The sequence below is a fragment of the Notamacropus eugenii genome, chromosome 3, assembly GCF_028372415.1.
Source record: "Notamacropus eugenii isolate mMacEug1 chromosome 3, mMacEug1.pri_v2, whole genome shotgun sequence".
NCBI classification, from domain to species: domain Eukaryota; kingdom Metazoa; phylum Chordata; class Mammalia; order Diprotodontia; family Macropodidae; genus Notamacropus; species Notamacropus eugenii.
Window position 1 is genome coordinate 112003681 of NC_092874.1, and position 24268 is coordinate 112027948.

Below are 24268 nucleotides of genomic sequence, written 5' to 3' on the forward strand. Positions count from 1 at the left end.
ACAATACAATTCAGTGCTGCTCTCACTAGTTCTCAACTGTTTATAATCCCTGCATAATCCAACCCTAATTTACCACCCAGGTTTCAGGAGAAAGCTTCTTTCAACTTGATCTGCACCTTTTAACTTTTAGTCAAACCAGGACAACTTAAGTATTATTTCAAGGTGATAAAGTTCCCATACACATGTTCTAATTCCCTGGTTGCTCAACATTTTTTCTTTCAGTGACAAAGATCCAATGACTATTCCATTCTCTTCCTAGGCTAATAGATTGAAAGAAAGTGATAACTTTGATATTTCTTCTGATACCTGGAACTTCCAGTTTTGAAACTTCTTTATTATCAAGAAGCAGGAGATGACAGTCACATGTCACCTTTCTTTGTTGACTATGTGTATCAATGAACCAACAATGAAGTCTGTCTATTTTTTTTTAGTCAGAAGGATGGCTGTCACATCCTTTTCTCCATTATTTTTCCTTTCTGAGAAGACTATACTTGTTTCCTTCTATGTGTTTACTTTAAATATACACTTAATGGCCCCCATAACAAACAGCTCTAATACACTGAGATCAGACACAAACTTTATATTAAAAGAGCAATTTTTATTATTGTTTGTTTTGCTTTCTTGCAGAAGAAATAATTTCTAAGGACATTCAAGAATAACACACAGACACATACTGTCATGAATCTGAGATTGAATCAGTGTGATGCCATCTGCAGATTACAATTCCTTTTTGACTTTTCATCTTGTCCTGTTTCCTTTGTATGTCTTTCCATAAGCCTTCCATGGGGAATTCACTCAATGCACCAGAGGACACCCTCTAGATCTTTTAGTATCCTGAGGATATGAATGCAACATGTGTGCAATCTGTTTATGTCTCATAGTTGGTCTATCACTGGTCCTTAGTGGACCCATGCATCTTCTCTGTCTTTTATAGCACTTCTCTCTCTTAAGTCGTAGTTGGTAATGTTATGCTCTGTTTCTATCTACCTGGAATGTTTCTGTTGCCCTCCATTTATAATTTTGATTCTTCTCAGATGATAATATTCCATGTTTCACAGCCCTATAAACATCACTGGGAAAATATCAGTGTTAGAAATGCACATTTATGGTAATGAACAGCTTGGCATCATTAAAATGCTTAAACATCACTAAGCAGTTTGCCAAGAATAATCCAGAACAGAGGAGAAGCAAGAGATAAAGTTCATAGGATCATAGAAATAAAGTTGGAAGGGACTTCAGAAGGCATCTAGTTTAACCCTCTAGTATTAGGATATTAAGATGGGAAAACTGAGAGAGATTGTGACTTGCTTAGGTAGTAAATATAGACTTTTGTCTTGAACCCTTGACTCTAGATGTGGCACCATTTCCACTGTATCATGCTTCCTCAATTTTTTTAAATGAGCTCAGTTTATATAACCCTTCACTCTGACTGTAACACAGATAATCTATAAAATAGTTATTACTTTTTCCCCAGAAATCATAGAATGTTACAACAGGAGGGGGCATTATAAGTCATTTCCTCATTCCCTCCCCCCAAATTTAGTAATTTATTTGTCAGTTTTCAGCAGGCACTTTCATAAGTTCCAAATTCTCTCCCCCTCCCTTCAGCCTCTCTCCCCAAGACAGCATACAATCTTATATGGATTTTACACATGCATTCATGTCAAATATATTTTCAGCATCAGTCATGTTGTGTAGAAGAATTAAAACCAATTGGAGAAACCATGAGAAAAACAAAACATAACGAAGGAGAAAATAATCTGCTTCATTCTGCGTTCTAATTCCCTAGTTCTTTCTTTGATTGTGGATAGCATTTTGTATTATGAGTCCTTTGAAAATGTTTTGTTTCCTCATTTTTAATAAAGAAAATGAGGCACAGAGAAAGTAAGAGCCATACCCCAAAACCATAGAGATATCTAGGGTGGGGCAATCAGTGCTTTGCTCCATGGTGATGAATTTAGAAGGAACTGATTTCTGTCAATCCATCAAATATTTGTTATTGAAGAATAATACCTGGTAAAAATGGAAGAGTTGAGATCAGCCAAGTTGGTGCAGAAAGGAAAGCGATGAATACAAGCTTCAAAATGTTAAATTTGAGATAGCAGAGACATATCCTGTATATCACTGGAAATAAGGTAATAGCATTCGAGATCATAGGTAGAAGTATGATAGTACACATGAATATAGATAGTAGCACTTTGTAGCTGACAAATTAGTCTGGATAAGCCAGATTAGTTGTCTTCATCTTGTTTGTATTCATTAATTCAAGTCAGTATGTGTTTGTTGAATGCCCCTTCTGGGCAGGGCTTTATGCATGCTACAGTGCTATGGACAAAAAAATAAATAAAAAAACCACTTTTTCCTTGTATAGCTTAAAGTAGGACTCAGATGGTTTAATGGATGTACTCACTTACAGTCTCAAGGCTAAAGAATAGCAAGGCCAGAACTCGAACCCAGAATTTCTGACTCCAGCTCAAGTTCTTTCCAATATATCTGTCTTCTTTAGGGAGTAGAAGTAGCTATGACAATGGCTTTGGAAAGAGGGGGAAATACACCACGTCTGAATACTTCAAATCTATGCTATTTTGGTTCTCATGTTCATTAACTGACCACTGAACTGTATCCTAATCCATAGCCTATACTATCCTAGGCATTGTGGAGAATACAGTTGTAAGGGGTCAAAACAACCCCATTTGATTTTATTCTGATACTTTAACTATGTGACAATGTGTCATTCATTCATTTATTCAAGAGACCTTAAAATAGTGAATAAAACTCTTTGAAAGAGTTTTGATGAAGTAAAATGATACCAAGGATTCCATTATACCCTCTGGCTCCAATATAAAAAGATCAAGTTAGCTAGAATGGAGTTATTCCAGTAATTGGATCATGTGTAGTCTTCTACCACAGGACTGAGGAGGAACCATTGTGAGACTGAGGGCGGGAATAGAATAACAGGATTTTGACAGATCTCCTTCCCTGATTCCTAATTTTGACTAGAGTAAGACCTTTCAGCTTTATAGCTCATTTGTATTCATGGAAGATATTGAATTTTCCCTCTTTCCACTGGAGTCCAATGTAGCATCCCCAGAGAAGCTGGCAGCAGTGTGTATCAGGATACAGAGACAAACTAATTTCAGATTCACTGGACTTAACGGGATTTTTTGGGGGGTACACTATGAATAGGAGGAAAGGACTTTGAGCAACCAGGACCATTGAGTTACCTCTCTGCCATATAAGCTCTCTAAACTGGAATCCACTTCCATTTGAACTCTGCATGTACTTGTGGGAGAGGGTATCACAAATATTTGGGGGGATGTTTTGTACCAATTTTTATTCTTTTGCCACCTTAATAAGTATCCCTTTCAAAAAATTTCTTAAGGCTGACTGATTAAATTGATTCTCCAGTGACCATCTTGTGAGAAAGTGTAGCAATAGTTCAGCACTGTTGGAAAGGAGGGAGTGGGATTAAGGGTAAGAGTAGAAAGGGAATTCTAGGCTTCCTTAGGTTGAGGTGAGGCTAGAGGCTCATTTTCCCCTGAGGGAGAAGGAAAGACTGAGGGAACATTGACAGGACATTAAGGGTATACTCTGGAATGAGGATAGTGAGAATCGGAGGCTTGTTGGGTACTGGTTCCAGTTGAGATGCTGCAAGGACACCTAACAGGATCTGGTGCGGTCTCCTAAAAGGAGAAGCACATTGGATGGACTCCTATAAAAGACTTATGGAAGGATACATATGATGTCCATTATCCTTCCTACTGTACCACAGTGCTTCTCATTTCACTTAGGCATCTTATTTTTAGATAAGAACTGGCTTTGATCTCTAGCATGGAAAACTTGACATTCAACAGATGTGATAGTACTTTGAACATTAAAAAAAATCTCACTAGAAATAAATATAAGTTCTTCATTATCATCATTGTTATTTTACAGTGAGGTGATCTGAGACCTGAGAGTCCTAGGAGAACTACATGGTTTAGCTGATTCATGAAATTATTTGGAGATGAATTCCATTGTGAAATATAGTTGAGGGGAGTAAGAACTTAGCAATAGAATAGGAGGATGTGCTCAGTTTTAGTCCCCACTGTTCTCTCCTATTGTAAACCTTATTACTTAGTTACTCTATGTTCAACACGACTCTAAGAGCTCCTCTCTTTACTAGTCTACCTCACAACAAGATTCCCAGGCAGGAAGCAGGTCACAGCACTTCCTAAAATACTGAATGTTTCTCTTCTCACTTTTGGGTTCTGATGTCTCATGAGCAAAGACATATGGCAGAAGTCCTTGAAGACATATTACTATCCTCTTTCTTGGTTAAGCTGTACCAAGGGGCTATGCTAAATTCTCATTCAGAAGCTATAATAGAAATGCTTGGAGAAAGAATTAGTTACTATTCCCCATTGTTTTCTTTAGGATTCCAGTTTGTGGAATCAGTTGGGGGGGAGGGGTGCTCCCTTCAGTGACTTTTTGCCTCCATTTGGTAACTCAGGCTTTATTTCCCCCATATAACAAATGAGATGTGATTCATGGTTCATAGGAGGAAAGGGCAACTACTCAGACCTCTACAGTACTCTGACAAGCAATGACCTTTATTACTGAAAACCAAGGCCACCAATAACCTTTTAAAATGCAATAGAATTTCAAATAATTTTCAGGGGACAAGAATGGCTTAGAATCATGAAATCACAAAGAAGAGGGAAGAATAGGGCCCATGAGATAGTAATCTGGGTAAGTGGGAACCTATCAGAGAGTGGCATAGGATGCTGGATTCAAATTTTGGATGAATGTAGTAAGGGGTAAATAGAGGGAATGGACCCTGGACAGAGATCTATACATTAGTTAATGTTGGTAATTGAATAGGACTGAGAGATCTCCATTCAGTATGCCTTGTGGAGATCTCCTCCTTTCACACGTGATGGTGTGAAAGAGGGTTGAAGCAATACCAAATGAATACTATCAGAAGCCTAGTTACAAAGAGAAATAGAGACCAGATAGCCCACGCGAGGGATCCATGGATGCAGTCTTCGTGTTGTTACCCTGCCTTATCTACTACATTGCTTTTGGTGAAAAAGACAGTCACTAGCTGGATGACCCTGTTTACTAAGTTCCCTCCATTGTCTAGATATTTATCCTTTGGGAGGGTTTGTTATAAATGAGGAAAACCTAGAGAAGATACAGGCTGGGAAGGTATTGAAATCTGAAGGGGATTTAACTTAGGGAATTTTTTGTCCATTCATTCGATTGTGTTGGACTCTTTGTGACCCCATGGACCATAGCATCCCAGATCCTTTGTATCTTCCATTGTCTCCTGAAGTCTGTCCAAGCTCACATTCATTGCTTCCACAACACTACTTATTTCATCTCATCCTCTGCTGTCCCTTTCTCCTAGTGACTTAAATTTTTACCAACATCTTTTCCAATGAGTCCTGACTTCTCATTATGTGGCCAAGTATTTAAGCTTCATCTTTGGCATTTGACCTTTTAGTGAGCAGTCTGAATTAATTTCTTTAAGTATTGACAAAATTGATCTCCTTGCTGTCCAAGGAACTCTCAAAAGTCTTCTCCAGCACCACAAGTTGAATGCTTTGTTTCTGCAATGCTCAGCTTTCTTTATAGTCCACTTCTCATAGTCATACCTTACTACTGGAAAAACCATAGCTTTGACTGTATTGCATGTACCTTTGTTGGCAAGGTGATATCTCTGCTTTTTAACATGCTGTCCAGATTTGTCAAAGCTTTCCTTCCAAGAAGCAAGTGTCTTTTAATTTCATGGCTGCAGTCATGGTCTGCAGTGATCTTTGAGCACAGGAATATCAAATCTGACATTACTTCCATTTTTTCTCCCTCTTTTTGCCAGGAAATGATGGGACCATGTGCCATGACCTTAAGTTTTTTTTTTTAAGCTATGCTTCTGATGACGTTCCTGTAGAGTTGTGGTAAGATGTCTCAAAAGAATTTCAAAGACTCCAAACCACTTTGAAAGATTTATTATAGTTTTGAGGTTTCATGCTCTGACGAGTGACTAAATCCCTTAAAGGAATTTAGCCACTTCAGTAAGGCAAGGCATACTATTTTATAGAGAATATGATGCTGATTACAAAATCAAAATTTACATAGAGTATAGGAATGTGATTAATATTAAAAAGGCAGGAAGAGTTTGTTAAGGGATTAGACAATGGAGGAAGGTTCCCTTCTAGTTTGGGTGCTTAAACATTCTGGTCATGCTGCCCTCCAAATGGCTAGCTATTGTGGTCCTGTCTGGTCAAGATAGGTAATTAGGTATTGTGGTCCTGTGTTGGGCTAGATGGATGATGCGATTGTGATTGAATACAAGAACACACCTGTTCACATATGTGGGAATGGGTCTTGGGGCAGTAACTAGGTAGAGGCAGTGGCTGGGTTCCCATTACATGGACACACCTGTTGTTTCTGTTGGAACTAAGTGTTCAGAGACATACCTATTCTAGGGAGTAGTGAGCCATACATGAAGAAGTTAGGACATTGGCAGTGTGGGGGGTGGAATAGATAGGTGTAGTAGGCCTGTATTGAAGTGAGAATATTGGGGCTGGGGGCAACTCTATTAGAACTCCATCCCTTCAAGCCAGTTTTTGCACTCCTCTCTTTCCCCCTCATCAAAAGGCCTCTTAATTCTTCCTTGTTTTCTGTCATCAGAGTCTTTCCTCTTCTCTGGCATTCTATCCAGGGGAATATAAATTCCATGGTCAAAAGCTGCCTTTTTCCTTTGGATTTCCTGGCTACATTTCTTGCTCAAAGATCAAGCCTTAAACCGAATTCACTCTGGAGCTCTTAGACTGGACAACAAGTCCCCACCCACCTAGCATAGAGTGAATGTAATTACTAAATAGTAATTATTTCTCTTTTACCCAGGGACCCTGAAGGTCTTCCCCTCTCAGTTTGATTTTTTTTTTTTTTTTGATTGAAGGGACCATCCCTTGAGTAACTACTTAAAGAAGTCTATTCATTGAATGGGTGTATCTCACTGAAAGTGAGAATGTGGTAAGACCGTAGCCTGAAAGGGCTAGGGTCTCACATAGCATTCTGGGCCATCTCGAGGCATCCTGATGAATATCAGGCCACTGGACCCAGATGACTCAGGATAGTGACCTTATACATCCCTCCCTGACTCAAAACAAAGTCAGCTGCAAGTCTCGTCATCATCTTGATGTCATGGTCCTCTTTGAGAACTAAGGACAAACACAACATCAGAGTGGTATCATCTGCATATCCGAGACTGTTGATATTTCTCCCAGCAATCTTAATTCTGGCTTTTGGTTCATCCAACCTGATATTTTGCATGAGGTACTCTGTATATAAATTAAATAAATAAGGTGACAATACACGACCTTGTTATATTCCTTTCCCTATCTCAAACCAATCAGTTTCTCCATGTTCAGTTCTAACTTGCTTCTTGAACCTGTAAACAGATTCTTCAGGAGAAAAGTAACATAATCTGACATTCCCTTCTCTTTGAAGAATTGTCACATTTTGTTATGATCTACACAGTCAAAGGCTTTAGTGTAGTCAATGAAGCAGAATTAGATTTTCTTTCTGGAACTCCCTTGCTTTTTCCATAATCCAGAAAATATTGGCAATTTGGTCTCTAGTTCCTATGCATCTTCAAAAACCAGCCGGCGTTTCTGGTAATTCTTGATTTATGTATTGCTAAAGCCTAATTTGGAGAATCTTAAGAATAACCTTGCTTCTATGTGAAATAAGCTCAATTATTTGGTAATTTGAACATTCTTTGGCATTGTCCTTCTTTAGGACTGAATTGTAAATGGATCTTTTCCAATCCAGTGGCTGCTGTTGACTTAATTTGCCTACAGATTAAAAAAAAAAAAAAGGGACATTAGAATCAGAGTACCTAAACTGGGTCTTTTTTTAGCCTCTTGGGTTTTAGACTGTTTGGTCTAGGGAGATTCATGGGAGCTCAGCTTTAATTTACTTGGATTTTTAGAATATTATGAACAAAAAACTATGTGTCATGTCAGTTGACAGATAGCAGAAACAGAAATATGATTGAGTATACGCACCTTAAGTCTTTACACTAATGAAATGAGTATTGCCACTCATAAAAGAGGTAGAACATGGCAGGAGAGAGATAATCAACTTCCTGAGAGCTAGAAGGGCTCAGTGTTACCCTACTGCACCCTCTGGTGTTGTATGGAGTGTATAATCACTTGGAAAAGTTTGGTTAATGGTATAATCCTTATTGCTGAATGGGATCAGGCAAGTGGTAAGGTGCATTCTATAATGTTATAATATGTGCAAAGTTTCCTATCCCTTTTTTTTCAGTGAAGGGTCCTCTATATTTTAATTCATAGAACAGAGGAATAAATTCACATAGTGCTCATTATATGCTGAGTATTATCCCAAGTTCTTTTTGAAAATTAAACCCCTATAACAATTTTGAAAAGTAGGTGCTATTATTATCCTCGTTTTCTAGTTATGGATACTGAGGGAAGCAGGTCTTTGAATCCAGGTAGGTATTTCTTGCTCCAAGTCCAATGCCCTTTCCATTATCCTACACTACCACTCAAGTCTTCTGGCTTCTGACTGAATGAGAAGCAATCTGTTCTTTACCTTAAAGCTAGTTTTGATTAGTCAGATGGTTTAGCAAATCCCACAGAATTCTCTAGGGGACTGAACCCTTAGTTTTCTCTAGAAAAGATAAAGGGACAGTAGAGGAGGGAATGAATTTTATCATTGGCACATTGTTAGTTTTTAGCCCTGAAGGCAAGTTTTCTTTCTAGCTCCTTCCATGTGCTACCCCAAATATTTGTTGTTATTTTTTGCTTACTAGTTCAATTTTGGTTGAGAGACTCACCTCGAATAGAGTCTTAGCTTTCCTGAATTCTTTGCAGTGTAAGCCTACCCCCTACAGAGAAGTGGTTCCCAGAATAATGTGGATTAGGCTAAGTGGGGATACTTAATGCTGTGTCCTGCAGGGATGCAAGTCATTGTGATGCAAATTAGCCCCCTTTACAACAACCCAGGGCAAAGGAGCCTAGTGTTGTATGGAGAGACCTTGCAAGGCAATGTGAAGTTCATATTGGTTTGTTGAGCCATCAGACTGTGTCTACTGGATATTGCCAGGGGACCTTGGCATTAGGAACTGCATGAGGCATATGGAACTGCATGAGGCCTCACATAAATAGCCACCATGGCTGGGATCTTCCCAGCACTCTTCCTTTTGCAATTGAAGACAACTGCCATTTTCCTTTCTGAACAGTCTCCTGAGCTTCTCTTTTGACAACTTTCCAATGAACTGTTGGCAAGAAGAGTTAACACAGTTGGGATCCAGGAATTAGAAGTGTTGAAAATAAAAATCTCCTTCTCATCCAAGCCTCTGAGACTTTTGCATACCTGAAATTTCCAGGAAACAGTTTCTCTTAGGAATGTCAAAGGCAGGAAATGACATTGTGATACTAGGGGAGGGATACCTGTGCATATATAACAAGTGGATGGAAACCAATGCCTCAGGAACTTACTTTTAGGAGTTAGTTACATGGTTCTTGTAAAGACAAAATTGCACCAGCCTTGCAAACAGCTCATGTTCTTCAATAGATTCTTCAATAAATAATTCTCTGAGCACTCCCCAACATACATCCCAAGCAGCAGCAACAAACACATGGAGAAATATGGAGGAATAAAGCTGGGCAGGGGATAGTGAGTCTGGCAGATCGTTTTGGGATCTAAGACATAGGGAACTGAATGGTAATATTTCACATTGGTCTAGCATTTTGTTTATTTCCCTCTAATGCACCATATTCTATTTTGTATTAGTTACTTGTTTTAATAGTCTATGTTCCCAACTCTATTTTAAAGGCCTGAGTCTAACTCCTTTTCTAATAACATAACTGAAAAATATTTTTGAAAGACTATAGCGTATTTTAGTTTTTACTTTTCATCACCTGTATTCATGCATACATAGATTATTTTATATATAAATCATATTCAATATATTTATTATAAATGTGTATGTCTCTCCATTAGAATGTAAGGTCTTTGAAGACAAGGAATGTTCGTAGGATCATGTGGTCATAGATTTTATGCTGGGATGAATTGTAGAGGCTATCTAGTCTTACCCTCTCACTTTGTAGATGAGGAAACTGATAGATGAGAAGGTAAATAACCCATCTAACATCATAAATGTAGTGATGGACTGGATTTCAGCTCAGGTCCTTAGATTCTAAAACCTTTGGTATTTTCACTTCACCATACTTTTTGCAATTCTAGAACTTCGTGCAGAGCCTAGTACATAGTAAGCCCATAATAAATGCTTGTTAATTGACTTTTTAAACCATTTTTAAAAAACAATTGCTTCTTTTTTACTACTCACTGTATTTTTTAAATGTGGATTTCATAATAGACAATCTGCAGGTATATATTGTTATCTGAGAAATTCTAGTACTGGATGTGGCCTTGAATTAATTGGCAGAGACATTTGTGAGATAATTTGTGAAGTGATTGATTTTCAAAGTACTATTCCATCTATTCAGTGTTATGCTGCTAACTATTTAACAAATGGCTCTCAAATTAAAAAAAATATTTCACATATTTCAGTTTCATCTGTAATATTCACATTTTCTTCATCATTTTCTTAAGTCTAGAAAATGGAGAAAGCAATCAAACAAGCCCTGATTTGTATGTACCATGACTGATTTCAGAAGCATAAATTCCCACCCTGAAAATGTAAAAATTAGGTGGAGCCAATATGAGCTGGCTCTCTTGTCTTGTTACATACATTGGTTATGTGAATCTCACAACAGCCTCTTGAGGCAGATCAGACAGTGTGAGGCAGATGCTGTTATCCCCTATCTTATGATTAAAGAAATGAGGTTCAGAGAGAGCAGGCTACTTGCCCATTGACTGGTAAGTGGTTGTATTCTTGTATCATCTCCCTGGAACTACCATATTTCACTATATAATCATTACCACTGCACAAACATTGCACTCTATTTTTTTCAGTTCAAAAGCTGGTTTATGACCTTTCATTGCATAGTCATCAAATGGTATAATTCTGTTTGTCATGCTGCTTACAAGATAAACAGAGCAGCAATGTATTCACCAGTGGCATATGGATAAGCATTTATCTCTTGCATATTTTGAACTGCCAGCCTAGAATTCTCAACACATGTGCAATGTCAGTATATTTCTGAAAGCTGACTTGTGTGGTTTGTCTAGAGTGACTTGCATGGTTTATTTAGAATGCTGCCATACTAACGGTATTGTTTCTTAACCCAATGAAGATCTGTAGGTGCAAGGGAAGTGGACAGACATGTGATATGGTAACACTCGCATCTTCCCAATTTTGAGGTATATTCATGAGTATTTTATACATCCAAATCTTTCACCAAAGACATTTTAGTAATAAATAATTTTTAAGGTATACTGGCACAATTTTTTTAAAGCTTCACAGAGTGGTCGCACCCACTTTTTTGCAAAAAATAATTTGGCATAAAATCTGTGATGATTATACGGTGAAATATGGTATATACTGGAAGCTTTATATGCACAGAGGTCATGGCCAATCTTGTCCTTTTATCTTGTCCAGCACAGTGCTCTGTACCCAGTAGATACTTAATAAATGCTATTCAAATTGAAAGGAACAAAAGTAGCTGCTTAATTCTTTTCAACGTACAATGGTCCTTAGCTCCCTTCCAGGTTAGTGCTCTTTCCATCACTTTTACATTTGCATTTATGGCTGTCCTAAGCTGTTTAGGAGAACTAATCTACTTTCTCTTTTACCTAGGAACCCTGAGGGTCTTCTCCTCCCAGTTTGATTTTTTTTTTTTTTTGATTAAAGGAGCCATCCCTTGAGCAACTACTTAAAGAAGCTTATTCATTGCATCCTGGGCCATCTCCAGTCGTCCTGATGAATATCAGGCCACTGGACCCAGATGGCTCAGGAGAAGAAAGTGAGGTTGGTGACCTTGCACAGCCCTCCCTCACTCAAATCAAAGTCAAATGCAAGTGATGTCATCAGCTTGATGTCGTGGTCCTCTTCAAGAAGGAAGGACAAACACGACAACAGGAGAACTAATCAAAGGTTTAAAATTTTTGCTTTCCTCTTTGGTCCTGCATTACACAAATGAAGAGATAATAGTTATATTTGCATCTGGGAAAAGTATGCATATTATAAATCCCTGCTCTTCTCTACTGCCCCATAATCAATATTGATATTTTTTCCTTTTCATGCTATATAGTTCACTTAAAAAAAATAAAACCTTTCCCCTTCCTCATGTCCTTTACCCATTAGTCTAAAATAATAGGAAAGTTGTTTTTGGTCTGGGACATATATGTTCAAGGCCTCCATTAATTGGTTCATTCTACAAGTAGTATTGTTCACAGTGTCATTGGGCATGGGATTGTTTTCACTGTGTGTAGTTTTACAGATTCAACTATGAAAACAAGCTTCTTCATGTTTTAATCAATAGGGTTATCTTTTAACTTGTGATTTACATAAGTGAACTACAAATAAATAGTATTAGGTGGTTTTGGTCATGTGATACAAAGTTCAAAATATGGTGCTGACCTGAAATTCATATGATAGGTTTGTGAATAGCTTTCTGCACATTTATAACTATGGTATTTATACTTTCTTATTCTAAATAAAGTTGTTTATTAAAACACAGAATTTAAACATTGTAAATGATCTTTTGTATTTAAAGATGGGCAATTTTTAAAGCAAAATCAGAGGTACAGTTTTTGTACCCTTTTCATTAATTCTTGATGTTTCTCTTATCAATTCTCCTCAAATTGTCAGCCTATAATCAAAATCTAAGATATGTTCTCAAAGTTTTGCTTGGCTCAACATGAAAGCATCCTTGTCTCTCAGCAATTGCTACCTTCTTAGCCTCTCTGTCAACTGTCAAGAGAATGAACTACTCACAGTTTTAGAAGGAAACACAGCATTCCTTCTCTGCTATCCTGTTTTTCTTTGTCCTGAATATTTTCTTTCTTGTCCAAAAATAGGAAAAAGAGAAAGGCTATTTCAGCTTATGGTGCCATCAAGAAACATACAATTTCTCATGACATATTGTGGTGTAGTGAAAAGAATGTTAGGTGTAGGGGCTCCACTGTTTGCTAATTTTGTGGAAATGGGCAGGTTATTTAATTTGGATCCAAATTCACCTATTTGTAAAATATGAGTGTTGGATTGGATGTATTATCAGGTCTTTTCCAGTCTAAATGTACAATTCTATGACTTTCCAATGGCAGACAACTTCTTAACTCCTCCATTTTGTTCTGAGATAACTGTGTTCAACTCCTTCTCTGCTATTTCCTTGTTGTTTTTTTACACTGGAGATGCAACCTCGCTTAAGTTCTGTAGGATACTTCTTTGTCTGTTATTATTAATAATTGTATCATTAGAAAACATTGGCCCCTGATAATATGCTTTGCATGTAGTAGGTACATAATAAATGGTTGTCAAATGGAATTGAAACTGGCCATCCTTGCATGGGAAAGACTGATTTTTTTTTACAAAGGTTTAGGAATGGAATTAAGTTGGTTTTATGTGAAATGTCAGGAGATGATACTATTGTAGGGCTGATATATGGAGTAAATGCTTATGCTGCCATTTTCAAAATTAGAGAACATCTTTAGTAGAGCTCTTTATTTGGTGGGAAAGGGAAGGTAAGCAAATGGAAGAGAAGAGAAGGGAATGGAAGGGAAAAGAATGAACATTTATGTAGTACCTACTATGTGCCAACTACTGTGATCATCGCAACAACCCTTTGAGGTAGGTGCTATTATTATCACTATTTAACATTTAAGGAAACTGAGGCAAATTGTTCCACTGAGGTAAAATGATTTTCCCAGGGTCACACAGTTAGTAAGTGCCTGAGTCTGGATTTGAACCCAGGACTTTCTGACTCCAGTCCTTTAACCATTGTGCTCCATAGCTGTCTGATGTGGTGATGAGACTGGTCAAGTTGACATTTCCATCAGGAAATTTAAGGGCGTGGCATATAGGGGCAGATATAGGAAAGGTGGCATAGCAGATAGAACAGTGAGCTTGGAGGCAGAAGACCTAAGTTCAAAACTGGACTCAGACACTTACTTGGTAGCTGTGTGATCCTGGACAAGTGATAACCCTGTTTGCCCCAGTTTCTTCATCTGTAAAATGAGTTAGAGACAGAAGTGGCAGACTACTCCAGTATCTTTGAAAAGAAAACACCAAATGAGGTCACAAAAATTAAGACATGATTGAAACAACTGGATAAAAACAACAAGAACAAGAAGAAGGAAAGATCTGTCAGTTTTAGAGACTATAGCTGTTATTTGGTGGTGTAGAATGGTTGAACCAGAGAGAATGTTTTTTGGCTAGAACAGATGAGCTAATAAGCACTCAGAGGTGAAGGGGAGATTAAATGGGAAGATAGGGCAGGCAAGAGTAGTGGCTGGGAAATGTGAGGAAGCTATTACAGCAATGCCTGTGGTGTCTAACCTTGCAAGTCCTCCCTTTTTCATTGGAATATAATCATTAATAATTAGAGAAATGCACATAAAAGCAACTCTGAGGTTTGACCTCATACTCAACAAATTGACAAAATAAACAAAAAGAAAAAAAGACAAATGTTGGAGGGGTTACAGGAAAATATGTACGTAAATGGATTGTTGGTGGAGCTGTCAATTGGTCCAGCCATCTTGGATAGCAGTTTAGAACTATTCCCCCAGAGTTATTAACCTGTGTATATTCTAGAAATCAGTACCTAATATTTGGCTCATGTGCCAAAGAGATCAAAGATGAAGGAAAAGAACTCAAATGTACAAGAATATTAATAGTAACTTGTTTTGGTGGCAAAGAATTTGAAACTAAGAAAGCACTTATCAATTGCATAAAGACTGAATAAATTGGGTCATATGGATGTAATCTTGGAATATTATTTTGCTATGTGAAGTGATGAAAGAAGTAGTTTCCAGCAAGCTCAGGGATGCTTGTATGAACTGATTCAAAATGGAGAAGAAGGAAGAGAATGATTTATATTACAACATTCACATTGTAAAGATGAACAACTTTGAGAGACTTCACAATTCTGATCATCACATGATTCCAGTCATGATTTCAGAGGAATGATGGTGAAGAGTGCTGTCCACCTCCTACCAGAGGGATAATGATCTGAGCTTCAGAATGATATACACAGTTTTGACCATGGCTGATGTTCAAATTAGAATTTCTTCAAAGTAGAATTTATTTTACTTGATCTTATATATTTGTTGCAAGTTTTGTTTTTCCTTTTGTTCTTTCTCAGTGAGTGGGGGCATAATGAGAGGTAGAGAAAATATACTTCTAAGCTGAAAAAAACCTAAAGCACATACAGAAGAAAAAATATATAAGCACTTTGAGGATCAGGACCTGTTCTTTCTGTTCCTTTATCTTAAGAGCTTATCACAGTTCCTGGAACATAACCTAAAAATGATTGTTGACTGATTGTGTCAACAACAGTGTGAGTGTGTGTGTGTGTGTGTATGAGAGAGAGAGAGAGACAGACAGAGAGAGAGAGAGAGAGAGAGACAGAGAGACAGAGAGACAGAGAGAAAAGAGAGAGAGAGAGAATGAGAGAGTGGGAGAGTTCTCAAAAGTAATTGGAAGTCATCCCTTCTTGATCCTTAAAGCCCATTCAAGGAATGGCTCTTCCTCCTTCAGATGTCAATCCTCTATAGTACACATTACAGTACCTAAAGCCAAAGGACCAACCCTGTCTTGAATGTCTTTTAGCAAAGGATTAGATGTCAGGCCACTTATACTCCATTGCATGGCAGTCTCAATGACAGCAATAATGAAACAATATCGTCAGACTCAGCCTAGCGATGTCTTTCTGAACAATGCAAACTGACTTTCCTTCCGTCTCTGTCCCTAGTGAAGGGTGCTAAGGGAAACTTAATAGCCTAACAATAAAAAGCAACACTAGACTTCAAGATTGTTGAAATAGTATTTTAGCTTGTTTATCTAATTCTGAGAGACATGGAAGTCACTTTCTTTTGCACTGAAATGCATGAACAACTGCTTTGATGATTTCCAAGGAGGCAGGGAATGAAGTACAGGGTCAGACTCCTACCTTTTAGTGGCCATTTAAACTTCTTTTTAAAGAAGCCAAGAGATTTTATGGCCCATACAGTCTGTTAACAAATATATTGGCAAATGCTTGTCCAAACCATGTTCACAACCAGGTTTGACTCTTGTAGCAATTGCTATTTGATCCTCTAGAGACTTTGCTGGGCTCTTGAGTGAGCCAGGACAAATGGTGCTGCATAAGATGTCATTCCAAATGAAATGAACTCCTGAGAACTTACTCTAATACTCTGGGGATTTAAATCTAAGTTTCATTTCTTCATCCATTCTTTAAATACCACAGTTGGAAGTCATACTTTTGCTCTCCTCGTACACTCAGTTCTTCCTCTTTTCACTCCACAAATGGTAAAAATGCCACATTCCTTTCAAATATACCCTTCAATGAATATTCTAAATCTATCAAGGCATTTCTAGCAGTAGGGTCATAGAAATGGTTAAGATTCCTTTTCACTATGTTGGAGAAGTTAGATATGACTTGGCTGTTGTATTTAGCTGCCCACTCTTTTTTGGATTGTCTATTCTGGAACCCCTCTCTCTGGGGTCCCACAGCTACATTCTTTGTTTGGCCATTTTTGTTGAGGAGGGACAAACCAGTACAAGAAAGGGCATGAAGGATTGGGGAGCGAATAGACAGGGTCTTTGGTGCTCCCAGAAGATGAAAATGACTTTTTATCTATCCTTGCCACTTGTCAGAGCTATAGAATAGATTCTCTTTTGGGGTCTAAAAGATGGTTTTAGTGATTGGGTTTCTTCCTTAAAAAGAAAAAATCCCATAAAACTATCAATCCTTTCTTGTAGGATTTTTGCCCAAAAAAAGTAAGTAGCATTATTTTAGACTCTGAAAACAAGGTAGGTGGAAATATAATTCCAGCACACATATAACAAAGTAGCCCTTGCAACTATCTGACCAATGGGTTGATTTTCCTTTTCTGGAACTATTTCTGGCTTTGAAAATAGGTTAAAATAAACTATGAACTTTTGTAGTTGTTAGCTTAATCGTTGGAGCTTGTTTTGGCAGAAACAAACCTAAAAGCCCAGCTGAGAGGTAGGAGGGGAAAAAACTACCAATAGAGAGGATGGAGCCAGGGTTCAGCATGTCTCTCTCATGGGGAGGGTGACTAGATGCCAGAGAAACTCTTTCATGCTGACATATCCCCAGAATTGTCCAAGCAAGGCAAGTGTTTACCGAAGATGACAAAAGCAATGCAACTGTGATACTCTTTGCCAGTCAGTCATCCTTCAGAGAACGAATGTTGCTGGTATGTCAGACTTTAAATTAACGGGAAACCTGGCTGTTCAGGCTGCAGGGGGAAAACAGAAAATATCTTTTATTTTTCAGAAAAACACAGGTAGTAGTAGATGGTTCAGCCTGACCCCACATCATTTGGATGATGCTTGGATTTATTTTATTTATCAATATATTGTCTTATTTCAGCCATGTTGTCAAAAAAGACACTTGGAGATTATGCTGCTTTGTGGAGAGGGGAACCCCTCCGCCCAACCTTGGGATGACTAATTATAGCTTAAATTTGATAGGAAAAGGAACAAAAATAATTTCAAATGGGTGTGTTCATGGGTTCTGGCAGTATGGGTGCGTGCGTGTGTGTGTGTGTGTGTGTGTGTGTGTGTGTGTGTGTGTGACAAATGGGTATACCATTTATATAGTCCAGTTGGTTAAAGGTGAAGTGCTAACAAGTCCCAGCTTACAATGACTTGCCCCATTAGTCTTGATGAAGAAAGAAAAAAATCACCTTCTGTTTCTGACTTGCTCAGACTTGCTCAGTTTTTTACATGTGGACCCATAGTCATAATATGTTGACAGTTGTTAGCTCTCTCCAATGCATCTCTAGAATGCATTAGAGAAATAAAGTCAAATTTCAGGTCCTGCTGACAAGTCAGTTGCTTTACATTCCTCCCCCTACCCTACTGTTACCTCTGGCATATTTATTCTCTCTCTGAATTTCCATCCCTTCTAATTAATCAGTGAGTTAAGTATCTCACATTTTAAGATCCTACACCATTTGTAAAACACTATAACTTTTCCTTCTCATAACCTATTTTTTTCTGTTTGCAAATATGGTCCTGTCTCCCTTAAATTGAAAAACAATGCTCCTTTAACCCCTGCTAGTCTCTTAATTTCCCATTCGATTTTTCTCCTTCCAAATTTCTAGAATAATCTATAGCCAGTGCCTCCATTTTATCATCTCCTCTTTAACCTCCTGCAGTCTTATTTGACCTCCACTGAATTACTGAAATTTCTCTTTCCAACATCAAGATTAACCTCTTACTGCCAGTTATTAAAGTTTTTGCTAAATCCTAGACCTCTCTAGCTAGTTGACACTAGTAAACACTTTCTTTCCATGAAACTGTGTCCTCTCTTGATCTCTAGGACAACATATAGTCTTTCTCTTTCTACCACTCTGGTCATCCCCTTTTTGTCTCCTTTGTTAGATCCTCTTCCATCTACAACTCCCTACAAGTGAATTGACTCTAAGATTCATCCCCTGACCCATTGTTATTTACTGTGTTCACTCTCTGTTGAGTTTCTCATGTAATATCACATATTCAGCTACCGTCACTGTGAGAATGATTCCCAGGCTACATCTGCAGCTCTAGACTCTGTTTCTGAACACCAGTCCTGCATCTCTAAATTCTTGTAGGACATTTCCATTTGGATGCCCCACCATTGATTTATATTTATTGCTTATCATCTTTAGCTACAAATATCCCAAATTAGCTCTGCTTCCTTGCTTTCCTATTTGTTTAAATTTGTTTAAACATCATTTCCTACTCTTTATTATCATCTTTGATTTGTCCCTGTAGCTTACTTTGTATATCTCATTATTCCTCTGTATTCTTCTTTCATAATTTCTCTCATTTCCATTCCATTTTGACCATAGAGCTGCCTTGTGCTTCCCCTTCCCTTCCATTATCCTTTATGGACTAGTTCAAGTCCCAGCTTTTCTAGGACATTTTCCCCACCAAGTCAACTTTGTATTCTGTCTTTCCCTATAATACTTGCCACCTAGTCCTGACAAGTACTGATGTCCTGGCACTTAGCTTCTCAAATTCTGTGAGGACAAATATGATTATATCTCTTTGAATCCCCAATGTTTGAGCATCGTCCTTTTGTCCTTTTACTTCTTATTCAGTTTATCTCTCTTTTTTTTATCCTTCTTATCAAACTAAGTTCCTCTCTTCTGGCCCTCTTAAGTGAGTAATTAAGAAGACTAAATTCAAACTAATGTCATATTCAATAATACGTTGTAAAATGGTTCAAAAGTCCTATTCTGCTTTTTAATTGCTTTGTCATCTTGGGCAAGTTAACTAGAACTTTTCTTGCCTGTCCACTATTGATTTTATATACAGGCAAATCCTTCATACCTTCTCCTCTGTCTGTAAATTCCTTACTCCCTTGACATCATCATCATTTATTGATGGATAACTCTTAACCTTGGGTAATTCTTACCATCTGTCTTCTCGGCCTCTGTTCTCATGTGGTAAAGTCGTGTTAGGAGAGACCATAAAATCATGTTGTTTGGGTCCACTATAAACATATTTTATCTAACTATAACCAGGCTTTGTTGCATGATAATAATTTTATTCATTTCTTATTGACTTTCTTTCACCTCCCAAATAACTGTTCTAAATCATTTTTGTTACTTCTCAACTCCCAGAATCCCTCCATTGTTGCTTATCCTTAGTAAACTATCATACCTCCTCCTTACTGAGATCAAGGCAATCAATTTGAATGCCCTCTATGGCACCATTCCCTCTCTCTCAATATCATCACCTATGCTTTCTTCCTTTCCTCTAGTCTTAAAGGATGAGATCATTTTTCTCTTTGCTAATGTTAACTCTTTTACCTACCATGTTGATGACATGTTCCATCAATAATCCGCCACCCCCTTCCCATGTATCTTTAGCATAAATATTTGATGTTATATTATTTTTGTTAATTATGAGAGCTACATGCCAAAGGAGAAAATCAAGAATTGGATTGAAATTCAGGTGACAATAGAACCAGGATCATATGGAGAATGAATGAAGGAAATAATGAATGAATGGGAAAAAAAATTACCAAGTGAATCTTGTGTGCTAATCACTGGGAGTGCTAGTAATACTAATATCAAAGCAGATAAAAACAAAAGCAAATGCAAGAACAAAGAAGGTCCTACCTTCAAGGAGCTTATATTCTAATAGGTATTGAGGATTATTATTTTTAGTGAACTAGTCATCTTTACACGCTTAAACCTGCAGAATTGCTAACTTCCTGTTTATAAACCATCATTTGAAAAACCATCATTTGAAAGTAAGGAATAACTCCTGCTTTTTGGTGATTTTTCATTCTATTGGTGTCTTGTGATGTTGCTGGTTTCTTAAAGTTTGGAAGATAAAGATTTTCCAAAGCTTGTAAGCTCTGAAATAATTCTTTTTTTTTGATCCAGTGTGGTATTCTCTGTATGTATTTCTGCAACGATATAGCCAATATTAAGTGCCTATATGAAGGGCCATATTGGGGGACATAAAGATGCAAAAACAGAATGACATAACCTGTCCTCCATAGACTTACAATCGAAAACATTATTCAGCTGAAAAAGTACATTGGCTCTGGAGTCTGAGAACCTGACTCCATAGTCCTCTTTTGATAGTTACCAACTGTATGACCTTGAGGAATATCAATTAACATCCATGAGTCCAAGTTTTCTCTTCTTTTAAATGAGTGGATTGGATGGGATATACTCTGAATTCTTTTCCAGAGCTAAAGCTGTGATTCTATGTACACAAGGGTAAGTCAGAACATTGTTAAGTTTGTAGAAGATGTCAAACACAAAGCCATGAATGAGAATCACTGCACCATAGATTTAGAACTTTAAGAGATGTTAAAGGTTATTTAATCCAGACAAGGAAACTACATGTTATAGATAGGCCCAGATCCTTAAATGACTTGCCCAAAGTCACACTGGTAGTCAGTGGTATGAAGGAGGGATGGCTTTTGGCTCAGGAAGTAAGTCAAGGCTTTCTAGAGAATATGGCACCAGCACACTTTGAGAAAAAAAAGGAATTTCACCAGATAGATATGTGAAAGGATTCTGTTTTTGAGGCAGGAAGATAGCACAGTGGATAGAGCACTGGGTCTGGAGTTAGGAAGACCTGAATTCAAATCTGATCCTCAGTCACTTCCTAGTTGTGTGACCCTGAGCAGGCCACTCAAACCTGTAAAATCCAGTTTTCCTAGAATGTAGAGTGTGGGAAGTCTATGGAGGACAGGTTATGTCATTCTGTTTTTGCATCTTTATATCCCCCAATATGGCCCTTCATATAGGCACTTAATATTGGCTATATCGGTGCAGAAATACATACAGAGAATAACACACTGGATCAAAAAAAAAAAAGAATTATTTCAGAGCTTACAAGCTTTGGAAAATCTTTATTTCCTAGAATGTGGGAAAGGTTAAAAATATAGGTTGGAATCAGTTTATGGGAGCCTTTGAATGGAGTATGTATTTTATTTAGATGATGGGGATCCACTAAAGGATTCCAAGCAAGGGAATGATTTCTTGGAGTCCTGCTCCTTTTCATAGGAAAGTAAAAATAACAGCATTCAACAATGAATAACACTTGGTAATGTACTTGTCCATTGTTTTTTTTTTTTCACCAGATGTCCCCAGATAGTCTTTGAACATCCTTTTAGGCACACAACAAGAATTGCAAAAACCACTTAACACTTAATAAAACTGAGACATTCTGATATACTCCTTGTGATGTGGAAACTTAGAGATAGAGCTGGGCCTTAGGCCAAGAGAGCCTGATGTTCAACTGTTTTTACTATCTGCACTTATCAACCAATCAATCAAACAACATTTATTAGGTGCCTGGTATGCTGTGACACTTGTACTTATCGTAGGTACAATACCTAGTAACAGCCTGAGTCTGGATCTTCTTTACCTTATAAGAGTGATTATATTTCCTTTACTTCCAGCCTTACCCAAGTAGGAAAATGTTGCCGATTGTAGGACTGTCATTCCAGCTATCGTCTTAATACGTCAGATAGGAGGAGTCTGTCATTCACTGAGAATGACAAGCTAGTGCTACTTAGAGGAGAAACTGAATCCTAGATCTGCCAACATGTAAGAGACCTTAGGAACTGTGTGGTATAGGCCTTTCGGATTTAGAGTTAGGAGAAATCTTAAAAGAAAAATCATCTAATCCATTATTTTATGGATTAGAAAACTGATGTCTGGTAAAAAATTAGTGCCCCTTCTTTGTGTTATGGTACCTTTAGGTCACCTGTTACAGCCTATGGACCCCTTCCCAAGAAAATGGTAATAAAAGCATGAAATAAAATACATAGGATTACAAAGGAAGCCAATTCTATTGAAATACAGTTCTCAAAACAGGTTTTTTTAAAAAATGTTCATGGATCTCAGGTTAAAAACCTTAATTTAATGCTAAGCAAAAGGTAACCCAGCAAGTAGCAAAGGTAGGAATGAAAAGCAAATTCTCTTATTCTCTATTGAGTACTTTGCACTGAGGACTATATTCATTGCCAAATACCCAGCCTCACCTTTCTTTTTCTTTTCCATTTCTGTTGTTTTTTTTTTTAAGTCAGATGAGGAAACTAAGGCTCAGGTAAATAATTAACTTTCTTAAGGTCACATAGCTTGCAAGTAGAAAAGCTTGAATTGAACATAGAGATTCTTGACTCCTCATGGCTAGTATAAATTTTACCGTGTTATGCCTAAAATTCAGGGATGCATTGATTTTGGTTTTTCAGATAGTAATGATCAATTGATAGTGTGTCTCCTCTCTCATTTTGTATCTCCAACTCTTTTGTGGCATATAAGCACTGTCTTAGCATCACTACTCAAATCTGGAAGAAATTCAGATTGAATATTGTTAGTGACTTCTACTGTAAACATTTTTTGAAACTTTAGCAAAAGTTCAGTTTAGTGCCAACTCAGTCTGGACCAAAGGTTTTGGTTTAGTTTTACTTTAGTCAGACTTCATTATGATCTCTAATTGTTTTTTCTTTGTTTTTACTTTGCTTTGTAAAGTCCTCCCTCTAGTTTTTTTTAAAGCAACTGTTTTACAGTAAAAATTCCATGACAAGATGTTCAGCTAATTAAATATCACAATCCTACTAGGAAACGATTGTCCACTGTGTTACTGGTAGGGCCTTACATATCCCTAGGCACATACTATATATAACTCTTGCATTCTCTGTATTGGTTGCTTGGTCTTCTAACACTGTTTAAAAAACTAGATCAAATTAATTTGACATGAATTGTTCTTAGATATTAGGTGGTTTAGTACAGGGTTTCTTAAACTTTTTCCACTAGTGACTCCTTCAGTGCTTCTTAAACTGTGGGTCGTGATAGTTTAATTAGTACTGGATCCAAGTGGATATAGTTTTGGACCTGGAGTCCATGAAGACTTTAGTTCAGATCCAGCCTCTGATGCTTACTAGCTGTGTGACTCTGGGCAAGTCACTTAACCTCTGCTTGCTTCAGTTTCCTCCACTTTAAAATGGGGATAATAACTTTACAAAGTTGTAGTGCAGGTCAAATGAGATATTTGCAAAGAGCTTATTGTAGTGCCTGGTATATAGTAGGTGCTACATAGATACTCCTCTGCTTCTCTTTCCATTTCTCCATCTTGAACTCATCCTAGTTCATAGTGATTATTTCTTCCCAAGTGCTCATAAATTATCTATTTAATAATATATTCTAGAATTTTTTCCAGGAATTGAAGTCAAATCCACTCTCTTAAGAGTTTGATGGATTATTCTTCCTCCCCTTTTTGAAAATCAGCATAGTACCTGCTCATCTTTTATTCTGTAGTATATCCCTCCAACTCCATGATTTTTCAAAGATGGCCAGGCTCATAATCCAAACTCAGAAATCTAGCATACGTAGGTTATTTCATTTCTTTTGGGATGAAACTTTCCCAGTACTGGTAATTTAAATTCAGTGAGGACAGCTATGTTTTTTATCTTGGAGTCTAATCTCTTGTTAACCATTTTTATTTTATAGTTTCTGGTATATGGAAATCATTTTTCCTAGTAAGCATGAATAAGGAAAGTTAAGTTGTTCTTGCCTTCTTTTTGACATCTGATTTGTTATTGTTTATTTATTGCTTCTCTTAATAGTATATAGTTGG

At 37.4% G+C, this 24268-nt stretch overlaps 1 protein-coding gene across 5 annotated transcripts in view; it reads left to right on the forward strand.

The window, feature by feature from the left end:
- The window catches only part of PTN (pleiotrophin), a 123529-nt gene that overhangs the window by 54055 nt on the left and 45206 nt on the right, over positions 1–24268 (forward strand). Inside the window, exon 1 of one of the 5 annotated variants that reach the window (XM_072652618.1) lies at positions 17291–17364. The exons of the other annotated variants lie outside the window; for them this stretch is intronic. The gene's annotated coding sequence lies outside the window, so the exon portion shown is untranslated. Of the gene's footprint in view, positions 1–17290; positions 17365–24268 lie in introns of those variants that run through there. 5 annotated transcript variants of the gene reach the window in all.